General features: G+C 37.6%; 1 protein-coding gene across 1 annotated transcript in view; it reads left to right on the top strand.

Annotated features, from left to right (window-relative positions):
* Positions 1-292: 292 nt before the first annotated feature.
* Positions 293-15,374, top strand: part of LOC100368675 (uncharacterized) — an 80,729-nt gene continuing 65,647 nt past the window's right edge. Inside the window, exon 1 of the mRNA XM_078008933.2 lies at positions 293-446. The gene's annotated coding sequence lies outside the window, so the exon portion shown is untranslated. The remainder of the gene's footprint in view (positions 447-15,374) is intronic.

Below are 15,374 nucleotides of genomic sequence, written 5' to 3'. Positions count from 1 at the left end.
ATTTCAACGAGCAAGGTATCACTAAACTTCGGTTCAAAGTTTAGGCGGGTGTCAAGCTGACGTCATCACCTCGTTCACATTTACGTTTTACATAATTCTACCTAATATATATATATATATATATATATATATATATATATATATATATATATATATATATATATATACGTGCATATTGCAAATCAAACCACTTTATATGGGAGAAACGAGCTTTGGGTAACATAACGTAAAACATTCACATAGTCACTGGTTTTCCTTGTTGTGTAAACTGGAACGAGGTCGAAAATACTTTAGCGGCCATTTTAAATTACACTGTTAATTTCAGAAAATACAGACTTTACCACTATCGATCATTGCCATGATGCTGTGGTTGAAAATTTATCCCAGTTAAGAATAACTGTGTACATCGTTTTCGTGTCTAATATTCGTAGCTCCGATACATTTAGGTGAGTTCTTTGTTTTTTAAACCATTGAGAAGACTGGCTGCACTTCCCCCCTGCCACAGTCTTTCTATAGAGCGACTGTGCCCCTGTACTCTCGACAGTCCCTCTGGCCTACTTTACTTTGCATTGCGGCATTTGATTCACTTTACCCCCCCCCCCCTAATTTTCCATTAATTTGTTAGTGTCTTTACTGTAACATATTTTAGCTGGAATTAATTTTAGCTGCAAAGACATTTTGACTGTTTTGTATGGAGTTTATTTTTGAGGAGTTGAATCACAGGCGGTTGAATGTAAAATATTAGGATAAAGAATATTTTCACTGGATTTTATTTTCTATAAATTCATTCCTTCAGCGAAAATAAAATCCGAGAGAAAATATAAAGTACTTCACAGTAATCAATATAAAACAACTCAACATTAATAATGGCAGCAATGTAAGAACTATGACTGAATGTCTGTTGTGGTTAATATTAGGCCAGACTTTTATTATCCCTTGTTTCGCAAACCCGCCGAATGAACAGAAGCCGAAAATAAAATAAAAATTAAATTTTATTTCAGCGTAATTTCTCGCACCCGCCTACTTGTAAGCACAAAAAATTGCTAAAAAATATTATTTTTATCTTCATTTTTTCCCTGCCTGCCACATAACAAATCCAAGTTGTATTTTCGTGAGAGTAGCATGATCAAAGTACCAAAGTCTCGCGCAGATGAGAAACAAGGTTATACATGGAATAAAATTTTATTTCATTTCTTTTCTCCGATCAATGATCTCGCTTACAATTCTTTGAGAATCACACAAATCTAATGAAAAAAAAGAATTAATTTTATTTTTGTTCCACCCTCCTTGAAAAAATTGTCTTATAAAAACCCGAGAAACAAGGAATAAAAAAAGTCTGGCCTTAATAATAATAATAACTTTATTACACTACTAAAAACCTTCAGAGGGTTTTTGTATGGTAAAGAACATAAATACAAAGAAATACAAAAAACATACAATACAAAAGAGATAAAATTTAAGTAAAATAAAAGAAAAAATAAATTAATTACTAATTTAATAATGAATTTATTGCATCCTTAGAAATAGTTCTATTAGTTGACAGCAATAAAATGTAATTTAGTAATTTCAATCAATGAATTGGTGGTATGTAATCACAATTTAGATTTTAGATGTGATTCTCGAAGTTTGTGGGGAGATTCATTTGAATTATTGATCTTTATTCATAACCATGTTTTTTTCGTAGTTCATTTTTTGCATGTAATGCTATGAGAAACTAGCACACCCAGTTTTAATTTGGCCAATATTTGTTTTGAACGTCTGAGTAAACACCATATTCGTAGTCGGGCAATGAGAACGCCTCCCGCCCTACAAATTGTTACTTGGCGCGATCTATGGCAACATTGTATGTTTTTGCACTTGTTTTGAGCAGTTGCTTTTCAGTTGTTTACGAGTTAACATCTGTATTATGTTGTTGTTGAAGAATAAACGAGATTGAGTTCTAGTTTTCATGACGTGTTCGTTTCAGTTTTCACTTCCGTGACTGAGAAGATTTGAACCTTCCCTTCCCCTAGTTATTCCTGTGGTGGCGACATTTAGTTTTCAACAATATTTATTTATTTATCAACACATAACATTCCTTGAAGGTGATGAAAAGGGTTTCAAAACAGATATTAGTAAAGGAAAAATAACTACATGAAAAAAAAATCATAATTCAAAGATATTGAAACTAAAATAGTATTGAAACTACAAATGCACATTATTGAAATTCGTTGAAAAAAAAGTGATAATAATTTGTATACAAGTAATGTGTTTAATTATATTAAAACAGTTTTTAGTCATTGTTTCGGATGCAGTTCGAAAACGAGGGCTTATGGATTGACCCTTGTGCGTTCATATGTCCATTTTAGACATGCCTGGGCAATCAAACTTCACATGTATGCATCATACATAATATTATACATACATGTATTCACATCAATTTGTTTCACAATCTGATTCAAGATGGTCGAATGGTTGCTAAAAAATCATCAAAATCAAGCATTTATGGATGGATTTTGTTCAATCTTTGTATATACGTTGGACATTATGGGACCTTGTTGCACATCATTTTATTTTTCAGATTGGATTTAAAATGGCCGACTGGCGGTCATTTTGTTTTAATTAATGCAGTTCTAGTGCCACATCTATCTATTTATTTATTTATTATTTTATTTATTTATTTCACCAAAATGACCATATTTACTGAACTTAATGGTAATAATTCTGGTGTGGACCATGGAAATAGCCCTTATGGACTATTCCAGTCCATGGCCCAGACTGCCAAGTAGAAATTGACTGGTAAAGGAAAGAAAAATTACTATTTACATAACGAACAGTAATCTATAAGATTTAGATATAAAGATAAAAATATTATGTATACCGTATTTGTCTTCAATTAGGCACCAGTGCCACGAAAATATTGTATTTTACACCCCAATTAAGCGCCAGACAGAGTTGAAATTTTGCCACGTAATGATCGCAAATTGCAGTCGGCGGAGACGCGATCACAGTTACTGTTACAGTTACTCTCACTGTTACTGTACGATGGGCTTTTGTGCGAGAAATTAGGTTTTGTTTCTAACAATTTTTAAGAAATCGGTCACGTTGGCATCATCCAGCATTTTGATTGGATGATTAACGACTTGACCTACATGTATCAGGTCAAAGAACATGTTTCAGATCAACTTCGACACAGGAAGCATGGCGGATATCGTATCGCATCAAATGTTTACATACGACCGGAATCATTCGCTTACGATGAAATTAAGTTGAATTTTACTTGCATTTTATTTTTTGTACTTTATTATAATTACTACGGAGTAATAATCGTAACTGTGGAATGCAGCATGACCAGATTTGGCTATCGTGATCATGTACTACTAAGCGATGCATTTGTGTTTGTTTTATTTTTCTGTTGATCATAGGGCAAAATGTGAATGTTTTCTAAAGGATGATAATTTTTGTATAACTTTCTAGACTGTCTGAAAACAGGTCATTTACTTAGTATTTAAAATAAATGCTACAGTGACTAAGTGTCAGACTGTAATGTAAAATATTGCCAAGAATGGAGCAAGAACAATGGCTTGATGAAACACAGTTACCAGTACTGGAACTTGAAGTGCTTGAAATAAGTGCCATTTGAAACAAAGTTGCCCAAATTTAACCACAAATAAGCTCCACCACTAAATGAAAGTGTAACAAAGTGGCGCATAATTGAAGACAAATACAGTAATATTATTATAAACAAACTACTGGTACTATAAATTTATATGCAACAGAAAAGAAAAAATATGCAGAGAAGTGGAAGTATTCAAGGAATTTAACAAAGCAAATAATGTTTCATTTCATATTCAAATTTGTTTCTGTTGATATTTTTGAGGTGAATTCCAGTGTTTGACTGCAGCAAATTTAAAATTGTATCGTGAAACTATAAGTTGAGCAACATGAATTGACAAATTACCGCTAGACACTGACTGACCTACATTGTAGTCCCCTTAACTGTCTAAATAAATTTCCATTTGCATAACCTTTTCTTTTCATTTGCCTTTGGTTTTCATTTATAAAGTTTCAGGTGTTCATCTTATTGTCAATTTTCAGGTCTTTGGTGGATTTATTTTTTATGTGTTTCTTGCATTGTATATCTTGTTTCTGACAGTCCTATGTAAAAACTTTATAGAAGAAGGGTTGTGATGATTTTTCTGTTGATGGCAAGCGGTAACTAATGTATCTATGTCGTGTTCAGATATATCCACTCCAGTAGTTTTAGCAACTGACGCAACAATGACATCAGTATTTTGTTGTTGTTCAGGAATTCCATGAATCTCAAGATTGTTACGTCTGGAATATTGTTGTAGGTTGCGGAGCTCTTTTTGCGTGTTGATTAAGGTTCTCTGAGCTTATTCAAGTTGCTTGGTTAATAAATTGTTTCTTCAAATAATTTTCCAATAAATTCTACAGCTTTTTGCAATTCATCAATTTTATCAACTTTCTGGCATAAGGATTTTAAATTAGACATTATCTCACTAACTCGTCACAGGTAGGAATCCTGGCTCAATCGAACATTCCTATTACTGCCACAGTCTGAGTACTTCATGACATAACACAGCAGATTTTGTTGTTTTTACTCTGAGTGATGTACCAACACGTCCGCCATTCACCTCACCCTCTCGACACCCCCTCTCTGCCATGCTTTAACTGATTAGGTTCAAATTTTATATATTCATTACCGGTATACATCGTGACATAGATATATTGGTTTGACCATCTGATTCCAAATGGCAGCCATTTTTGTTCTAAAAATTTATCAAAAATCAAGCTTTTCTGGCATTTCAGAACTGGATCTTGGCGTTTATGGATGGATTTTGTTCAAACTTGGTACATTCTTCAAAGATTAGGAGTTCCTGGCTGGCAGCCATTTTGTTTTAATGAATGTGCTTCTAGACCCATATCTCTGATATGCTTTGACTGATTATGTTCAAATTTAAAATATTCGTCTAATCAGGTTATAGAAAAATAGATGTATTCAAAATAGCCAACTGGTGGCCATTTTGTTTTAATTAATGCTGTTCCAGAGCAATATTTCTTTATATAGACAAGTACGATCAGATACAAAATGTCAATCGTTTTAATGTTAAAAAATCATCATGGAAGCATCATCTTCTAGATCCTTACTTCTGACATGTTTATGTTCCAACTATATTACTATAAACAAAACTATATATCTTAAATTTGATAACTAATGAGGACTGTGCCATGCATGGCTTGTTTAAATATTTTGCTAAAGAAATTTACATTAATTGATAATAATATGAAAGTTTGTCAAAATTTGCTATACAATTATTAGCTACATCTACAATGTAAAGTTTTAGCCTTATTTCATTGTAATGAGTACAATTCAAGGCAAAATGTTGTTCATCTTCAACATGGTCATTGTCGCACATATTGCAGATTCTGTCTTTAATATTCATTCTCATACAATGTATGCTGGCCTGTTTCAATTTTCGAACAGTGGTTGCAAAGTCTAAACTTTAAGGATTTGCGAAGTTCAATGTTTTTAGTCCCAGTTTTGGACAAAGTCTGAAATAGGAGACTATTAATTTGGGGTATGTTTGTCCATCCGCCCGCCCGCCCGCCCGCTCGCACACCCGATGCTACAATGCTACATACTCGTGCAATGAAATCGGTATCCTAAGAATATCCTCAGACAAGTAACATCTTTGTATTTTCTGTTGCAGTGCAAGTTTGTATCAAGGATGCGTAGTATGTTGTAATTTAGAGTAAGTCGTGTACGATATTTCCCTATTCGTTTGTACAGTACAGAGTACAGTAAATCTTGTGTATGGTACAGAGTACGGTAAATCTTGTGTATGGTACAGAGTACGGTAAATCTTGTGTATGGTACAGAGTATGGTAAATCTTGTGTATGGTACAGAGTACGGTAAATCTTGTGTATGGTACAGAGTACGGTAAATCTTGTGTATGGTACAGAGTACGGTAAATCTTGTGTATGGTACAGAGTACGGTAAATCTTGTGTATGGTACAGAGTACGGTAAATCTTGTGTATGGTACAGAGTACGGTAAATCTTGTGTATGGTACAGAGTACGGTAAATCTTGTGTATGGTACAGAGTACGGTAAATCTTGTGTATGGTACAGAGTACGGTAAATCTTGTGTATGGTACAGAGTACGGTAAATCTTGTGTATGGTACAGAGTACGGTAAATCTTGTGTATGGTACAGAGTACGGTAAATCTTGTGTATGGTACAGAGTACGGTAAATCTTGTGTATGGTACAGAGTACAGTAAATCTTGTGTATGGTACAGAGTACGGTAAATCTTGTGTATGGTACAGAGTACAGTAAATCTTGTGTATGGTACAGAGGGGTTATTTTTGTAGGCTGTAATACATTGTTTTTATTCTCTTTTTGTAGACATGGGCAAGGTTTAAAATGTAAACAGCTGTTTTATTGGTCGATGATTTGTACAAAGATCTTATATTTTGTATAAAGCATTTTCCTCATTGAATTTCCAATATGATTTTTAAACACAAAATATATCATAAAGTGTAAAAATTGTTTTTTATTGTACATGGAACTTTCATTGTACATGACCTACCAGAAAATCTGTGGAAATAATAAATTTCATTTATTACTCGTTAGGCTTAATTACAGATTACAGCCCCCAAACGGAACTACTAGAGAATATACCCGGTGCAAAAGAAACACCATAGGGTAGCATTCTCTAGAAAAAAGGCCTTGCCTGAAGGGTCACCCACAGGGCGATCACGCACCAGAAGCCTGCCAGTTCCTTAATTCTTATTTTGTTCCACTGCCAAATGGTTATGTAATTTTGCTTCTGCAGGATTTATCGGACAAAAAAGATGCAGATTACAGTTTTCTGACTGAGCCTCTCTAGAAATCTAGTGGTGATCGACTCTGACAATCAACGTCATTACGGGAAAGGCTTTCCTTATTAGGGGCCCTATTTTTTTACCTGTTTTTTTGTTGAATCAACAGCCCAGTTTATATTCGCCTTGATTCCTATTTTTGGCGTGGTGAATTTTCACTATCACTTTTCATATCTTTTCTTCGAGTACATCATGCTTTAATCATTAAAAATGCTAAGATCGTGCCGACTAAATTCGGCACATTAGATTCGTTCATCTTGCCACTTAGAGCTGCAATTTTGAGAGCCAAACATGTGTTGTCATATTGTTATAGTCGCAAATGGGACACAGGATTTTGCCTCAATGGAATTTGCGATCTGTGGCATTCGCGTTCGTGGTATCCACTTGAGGTGGGGTTGCCTTCTATCGTGGACTGTGAAAAATCAAGAGTTGTCACGGTGGAGTACCTGCTGTATGTAGCGGGATTGATGATTGAGACAAGACCTTTGAAACCATTCTTGGAGGTGATGGGGATGTCGGTCGATAACTTGGAAACACCAGTGCCGGGATTTTCTCTCAATGTGGAGTTACGTTTCCCCGTTCAATGTTACCGAGGTGGGCAAACACCGTTCCACTGCTTTTGCTGGCAAATCGGAGTTGCCAGTCACCATGGTTATCGATGTCAGTAAACAGTAATCCCACTAGGGTGCTGACATCGACACAGAGTACCGTGGTGAATTCAGTACGGCCCTTAAGGACTGAACCGGTTCAATCCACCGAGACTTCATTGGTACCAACGCAGTCTGAATGAATATTAATTAGCTCATGAATATTAATTAGCGACCGGCACTCAAATCAGGCTGGGCAGAACCCTAAATAGGAAAGGGAGCGTCCACTTCTTTTATAGAAGGGGGTCCTCTCCCTGGAACGGATCACCTTACGCGTCCTCTTCCGAATTCCCCACACCACCCTCAGGCTCGGGCTGACCAGGCTACCAAGCCAACCATTATACGGACGCAGCTTGTGAACTGGGCAGAATTTGGTGCAAGACTTTGTTTTTGTGTGGGGCCGGGGGTGATCCCACCTCTGCTGACATGGAGTCCATGCCTATTGGCCAACTCCCCTGGGCACCTCGTGTGACCCAGGTTGTGGAAGGGGCTCAGAGGGCGATGGAGGGGGTGACTGGTACCCTTTGGGAGACAAGGACGAGAAGACTGATCCTGGATTGGGTCGGTCTTGTCCCATGTCTCCCATTGGGGGGATTATACCCCATCGGGCTACGGAAACCGTCAATGGGTCCCATGCGGTGCCACAGCCTTCTTCACAGGCTCCCTGCCCCGATCCCGATACTCGTGCCTTTTTTAAGGCGGGTTATGCGGATCGGGAAGGCCATGTTGCATGGTCATTTGACCGGCACCAGAGCCTTTAAGTGCATCAGGCGCTGCGGCAGAACTTAAACCCATCAACTTTGTAAAATAGGTCTCCTTGGTTAAATCGTCAGCTCACCCGGCTGAGTGCTAAGCAACGAACCACGATCCCTGGGAAGTTGGACCGTTTTGCACAGAAAGTTGCTATATGCGACATCCTGCAAGTCCAGACTGCCCTCTTGACAAGGAGCAGTTTCGGTTGAGCGAGAGGCAATACTGAGTCTGCTCCTATCCTAGTGCGGAGAGGGCCTTGGGTGAGTGGCTGGTTCGTTTGTGGTCGGCGAGCTCTATTGGTGGTTGCTCAGGATCAACATATTCATTGAAGCAATCATTCTTGTTGGCCAGGGCTATTTGCCGACAGTTCGCATCAAAACCGCAGGATGGCTCAGGCAATAACTCCCATGCTAATATTATGAAGTCTAACCTCGTACCATTCCGCAACCTAGTTTTTTTTGGATATGCAGTTCGAAACGGAACAAGGGGTTGTCCACCACTCTCAGGCGTGGTGCGACTCCTTTCTGGTGCTCTACAGCCAACTCTGGTTGACGGGATCGGCTCCTTTGCGCGAACTGATGCGTCTTATTAGCTGTATGACTTCAGTTCGTCGTCTGGTTCCCCATCAGCAGCCCCTTGGCTTCATCGAATTCAGAGGTGCCTGTTGGGCCGCTAGGCCTACATGGGGAACCAGGTGTTTAGGGTTCACTTGTCAGACCAAGTACTGGCGGCCCTCCCTTAGGACACCCGGAACTTGAAGAATGGAGTGCCTCTAGGTCCGACGACTCCCTCGCTGACTCCACCACAGTCCTGCTTGAAACAGACAACACCTCTGTAGTGTCATACAGCTATGGGGGTTGGGGGGGTTGGGCGTGTTTCCCCCCACGTTGTTGAAGCCAGCGGAGGAGATTCTCCTTTGGTGACTGGAACTGAGTGGAGCTATGGCTCACCATCTTCCGAGGATACGCAGTGCTGCGGACGCCCAGTTGGAGACTCTACATTGATTGGTGTAACGGAAGGGAGATTGATCATCTTCGTCTCACTATTAGCGAGGTAGCCATTTTTTTGTATTTTTTGATCGTGGAAAATCTATCAACGATTCTTGGATATCAGTAGGTTTAGTTCCCAGTTTGGTCTGCTGGACTGAAACTGGCCTCGAGTTAAATTATGCACAACTGTTTTAGTCTTTCCGCTCGAAGAGGCCGCATGCCAAGGGGCTAACAAATTCTCCACACTGGAAATTGTCGTTGGTTCTAGCAGCATTACGACACCCCCCCTCCGAGCCTATGGATTGGCTCTGGTGTCAGGTAGCCGGCGTTCAGAGATAGGGACACTGTCCTTCAGTGACGAATGTGCCTCTTTCATGAACTCACTAGTGGGTTTGGAAGACTGTCAGGAATGGATTCTATGTCCTGTTCGAGTTTTGAGCTGGTACTTCGAATTCACCAAGGTGTCTTGGGGCAGTGAGAAACGCTTGTTTGTCTGTTATGGGCGGGGCAAGCAAAACCACCCTGCCTCGAATGATAGTACTGGGGGGTAAGCCTACCTAGATTTTGGGGGTCTACTCTTGGGCACCCGGTCCCTGGAGAGTTACCTGAGTGGTCGTTCACATATTTCACATACATATTTAGCTGTGATTGACACTCTATTGTACAACTACAACAAAGGAGGAAAAGTACACTGTCCATAATTAAGTTCAACCACGGTTACTGTTTTTTAATAAACATGACATACCAAATATGATAAACTTGTGTAATTTGGAAAAAAAATGTTGTCATTTGTTTGGTTTGGAGCTGAAGATATGGGAAAACTTTTACATAACCAGGGCAAGTTGTTCCTTAGACAATGCTGTTGTAGATAAAAAAAAAGGTCTTGAATAAATTTATGACATGATATATGCCACCATGTATTTCTATATTCATGGACGTACTAACACAGGATGAACCACTGACCAATTTGCTTTGATCTACGTCTTTTAGAATTATTTTGAAGTAATAAATAAACATTGATGTTTACTTCTAATTACGCTTAAGATCGTAATCGCATAGCCAGTTGATCCCTAAATCTGTTTACATAGTGCGTTTGGCAGTTCGGCACATTTGGATCATCATGTGACATTTTTCCCTAAACAAAGGTGATGTCACACGTAGTGGAGCTCATTACAGCTGAAAGTGAAAACAAATTAACAAAAAGTTGACAGCGTGTTTGAAACCTGCTGTCTTGTGTTATCACTAACGTTGACCATGGTGAAAAACAGGAATAATAAAAATTTGATTCTGATGTTAAACTTGTTTGTCGCAAATCAAGGTATAGTTGAATTATCATACGATAAAAAATTTAAGTAAAAATTTCAAAAACCACCAAGAAATTACTGTAACTTCTCGATCATCAACAAACTTCTGACAATATGATTTATTTCCAATGTTTGAAAGGTCACCTGTCACGTGGGGGAAACTGCGCATGCTTGTCAGTCATTGTTTTTGAGTACGCATTGAAATTGGTAAATAGTATGAAATATAAAATTTTTCACGCGATGTACACACCTCTTTTAATCAAGACTCATCCAATTATTTTGATCTTGTTTTTATCATGTTTTTTTTCTGAATGTTTATTATATATAACATTATAACACCAAAAGTAAACTTTCTTGAGTGCTTATTTAATCCTCTTAACACCGTGCTTCATCCTGTATTAGTATGTCCATGCTATATAATGCCTCAGACTAGTATAGTAATACAACAGACTCGCAACGCGGCGTTTTCTTTTGAAGTAATGCGTGCCACGTTTGTTTAGGTTATCAGTTCTTATCGTACCAAGTAAACGTTGCTGAGCAACTAGATTTTCATCAGATCTCACAAAATAACGTGAGATCTATTCATACTTGTATTACAACCAACTATCGCGATGCACCGCGAGACATAAACACAGAAAGTGGCATAGATGACAGTAGTTGTCAATTAACTTTGAAAATGGCATTTACAGAAAAGTTTGGCGAATCTGAGGACGATAATTATGACTGGGATGCTATTTTAGGAGAACATTTTGACAATGACAGATAATGACAATTTGACAATCTGAAGAACTTGGCAGTCCTAGACCGGCAACTGCTGAGCGATCTTGTGTTTTCCATTTCCTGAAATTAGGAATAAATAGAAATATACTGGGTTATTTTTTCACAAAACTATGACGGAAGTCAAACAAAATCAGTGAAACTCGAAATAGCAATAATACTGACACACAATAGACTATTGAAACAGTCACTGAACAACGCGTAGATCGCTTACTATGAAGTCGAAAGTGTCAAAAATAACACATCTCCTGTTTTTACTGTTAACCGGATTACGCTGAGAGATATCATGTACACGACACTAGCTATCCCATGTTTCGGTAACCCGGAACACAAAGACAAAACGGGTAACACACAAAGTGGTATGATCGCTCAAAACGCAGTGATATGCTCTCTCAGAAAAAATATTGGAAACCTTCCGCAAAATCCGCAACAGCGAGAAATATCGTTTCAAAGTTGCTCATTATATATTCAAAAACTATTTGAGGTAAACACTAAGACATTCAGTTACTTGTCGATTCTTAAAATTCATACACAAATGTAAAGGTCAAAATGTCCAGAACGCATCTCCTGGATTTGTTTTACGAAGAAATACACAATTTCTAAAGAAGTGCGAAGTATGCAGAATATCAGGTGTTCGGTAAACTTCGACGGTGTCTATGCCAATGCTACCGTGCGTGGCACACATAGCATATACAATTAAGCCGATTAACACCTTAAACAAAAGGCGTTGCGGGTCTGTTGTATTACTAGTCTGAGATTATGCAACCCCTTGTAGTTTGTTTGTGCGATGTATGGTTACAGTAGATTATTTACAAGCTGATAACCCAAGATCCCCAGATCAACTTGTAACAGCCTGGGCCGTAACACAGACCACAATCCCTGTGCACACTTTTTTTCTGCGATTACGTGATGAAATCATTAAATTACTTGCGACATGAATGGTACTAATCCCTGAAAATAGTGATAATAATAAAGAGACGCATCATAATGCCTTGGACCTAACAAACGAAAGGTCAAGTTCAGTTCATCGCCCGCTATACGAGTTCATGTTTACGATTGAATTACCACTTGACACGATGGAGAGATCCCAAGCCCAGTTAATAAGCTTTGACTAATTTTGATTAAACATATTTTCCTACAAGGGCGGGTTGTCTATTTAATACATGTTTTACAAACTAGATTCATACAGGGAGACAGGCAGTAAACTCCCAAGTCTTAATGAACGTTGCAATATAGCGAGACTTTCTTAGTGGCACTATCACAAATATTTGTTTTGAAAACGATTTGCTACATTTTGTGACAATCTCACTTCTTTGGTAACACTTGATTTTAGACAAATTATGTTTTATCTTGATATGTACTATGGCTAAGTGGTTGTTCATTTTAATATTGTAACATTATTTTGACTACATAACCACAGAGCTCCTAAATCCATTATATAACATAGCATAACAATCAGAAAACGATGCTTTATAAAGTTTTACATGAAGTGAATAGTTTCCACATAACAGACGTCTTTCATATTTTTAAATGAATTTTATTAAACAATATTGTTTGTACAAACTTGTTCTGCAACAAAAATAAATATACATTTCGACATTCATACAATGCTGATTTCAATGTAAATAGACATGTCTTTTTAACTGGCATGTTATACTTTAGTTAATTTCGACAGAATCTTTACACGTTTGTATGTATTTCAACATCATTTGAAATACGTAGCATTGTCACCCCTATGGATCGAATGGTATTATCTTATTGTTGAACGCCAACAAACATTACGAAACAACATGGCGGACTTGAGCAAAAACAAACATTATACATTACAAGGGTTGCTGCTGTATTTCCCCCTGTTCGCCCCTGTGCGTGTCCAAACAGTCCCATGCCTGTCCCACGTGTTAATTAGAAGGTCCCATTTTGGACGTAAAATTTGCTATTTTTTATATTCAAATGTGTCAGCAGCTGTTTTTTGTAATGCAATTCAATTCGGCTGGCCAGCGGTAAATTTTGATGAAAAAGCACGAAATCATCATTTTTAAGTGTCAGCAGCTGTTTCTCAGACATGACTCGGATGATTTTGATCAAAGTTGGTGTGATGATCATACATATTGAGTTATAAGTACACATCATTTTAGTTTGTGATTTGAACAAATTTCGCAGACACTTAATAATTGGTCAACAACAGACAAGAATGTGATATTCAATATATTTGGTTGATGATGCACATCAGTTTGTTTCAATATAAATGACACCCATTCCACCCCCTCCCTCCCCAAATAAGTCCAGACCATCACCCATATTTACAAATGATAGAATATATATATAAAATATAAGTGTTATTAATAAGTATTATTTCTTCTATTCACTACGTTCAATTACCCACCATAGACTCCGGTCAGTCAAAATGACCATTTTGAACTGTAGGCATTAATCAGCGATTCTGCCAATGATGGAAAGATAGACTCTAGGTCAGGGGGAGCCCCATGACCCCAAGATTCTTTTTCCTTGCGTCACAAACCACATGACCATTCTCCACATCGACGGGGATGAAGTTTAGCGACTCTGCCTGCATAACCTGCCTTTTCTTGTCCGGGTTTCTGGCTTGGGTTGTTGCAGTGGTGCGGTAACCGACATAAGTTTTCCTTGTCATTTTTACCCTTGTGTCGTTTTCCCCTTTGTGTGTGGAGTGGAGCTGAACTTGGCCCGAGCCGAATGTGTATACTTGGCCATTTTTACTGGCTTGAGCCGTACATTTGTGTGCAGGTCTCTGATAAAATGCTGTTGTGTGAATGTAGCATTAATATAGAAGAATATTTGTATTATACGACAACTCACCAGAATTGGTATACATAACTACATCTGATACTTATCATCAAGTCTGCAGAATTGCATATTATTTAGATGACTCAATATTAACTTATTACTTATTGAATAAAGATATTATACTTAATATCACTGTAGATGCTAAGGGGTGATCTCATATTCAAACATTTTGGTCAAACCTTGGTCAACCCAAACCACCCGAAATCGGCCACATAAAACCCAATTTTGCTGTTTCGAAGTCTAGACAATAGACAGTGTGTCCCAGGATGACCGCAGGAATTTGCATAAAAACAACAATTTAAACCGATCTCGTTCACACCCTCCAAGCTGTTTATTTTTAGGATGGAGTTATCTTTATATTGATTTGTCAAGACCAGATAGTTGTATCGAAAATGTGTTGAGCTTCATTTTACAGTACATCTTGTCTAAAAAACTGAAAGAAAGAACTACTGTAAACATTTATTCAAGGCAAAATTTATTCAACTGCAGGCGAGACTGCCTATAAAAAATGAACCCTGACCTCTGGAAATACCTTATTCATAGAGTGCCTAATACCGAGGACCCGCCGCCTATGGTGATACAATGCATGTTGAGGTTTTCTAAAACATGACAATTTATAATTTTTGAAAAATGTGGAAGAAGTATTTAATGCTTTTTGAGACAGTCAACAGATCATGTTGATCTGTAGTTTACCTGTTCACACCCATTCACGATAGTCACAATAGACAGGGATTCAGTATAATTTGGGGTGTTATACAAGGGGTGAGCCAAGTTGACATGAAATTTAGGGTAGGCAATTACATATATAAAGTAGTAAGTTGTTTGCTTTTTTTTTAGCTTCGCTGTTGACAGCACTTGTCATACATGTATGAGTGATTATCACTCGGTGTCTTTCATCGTATGTGTCAACTTTTTACTTTTTTGACTTCTTCTTAAAAACTACAATACATATACGGTAGGTACCTCAGGTAGACCTGCTCATTTCTTGATGGTATCTTTAATTCTCTAATTTTGATGAATATTTTTGTAACTTTTGGTAAAAAGTGATATTTTTGACTTCTTGTTGAAAACTGAAAAGTACGATTGCTTTGATGTTACATGTAGGTGTCTCAGATAAACCTCTCACAGATTTGTTCATTTTCTAATATTTTCAGTTCTTTAATTGAATGTGCATTGCTAGCAGCGCAGCCATCTT

The sequence above is a fragment of the Saccoglossus kowalevskii genome, chromosome 11 (genome assembly GCF_978046115.1).
Source record: "Saccoglossus kowalevskii chromosome 11, keSacKowa6.1, whole genome shotgun sequence".
Classification (NCBI taxonomy): Eukaryota; Metazoa; Hemichordata; class Enteropneusta; family Harrimaniidae; genus Saccoglossus; species Saccoglossus kowalevskii.
The sequence above is the reverse complement of the archived record's forward strand: the minus strand, read 5'-3'. Positions and strand labels throughout refer to the sequence as shown.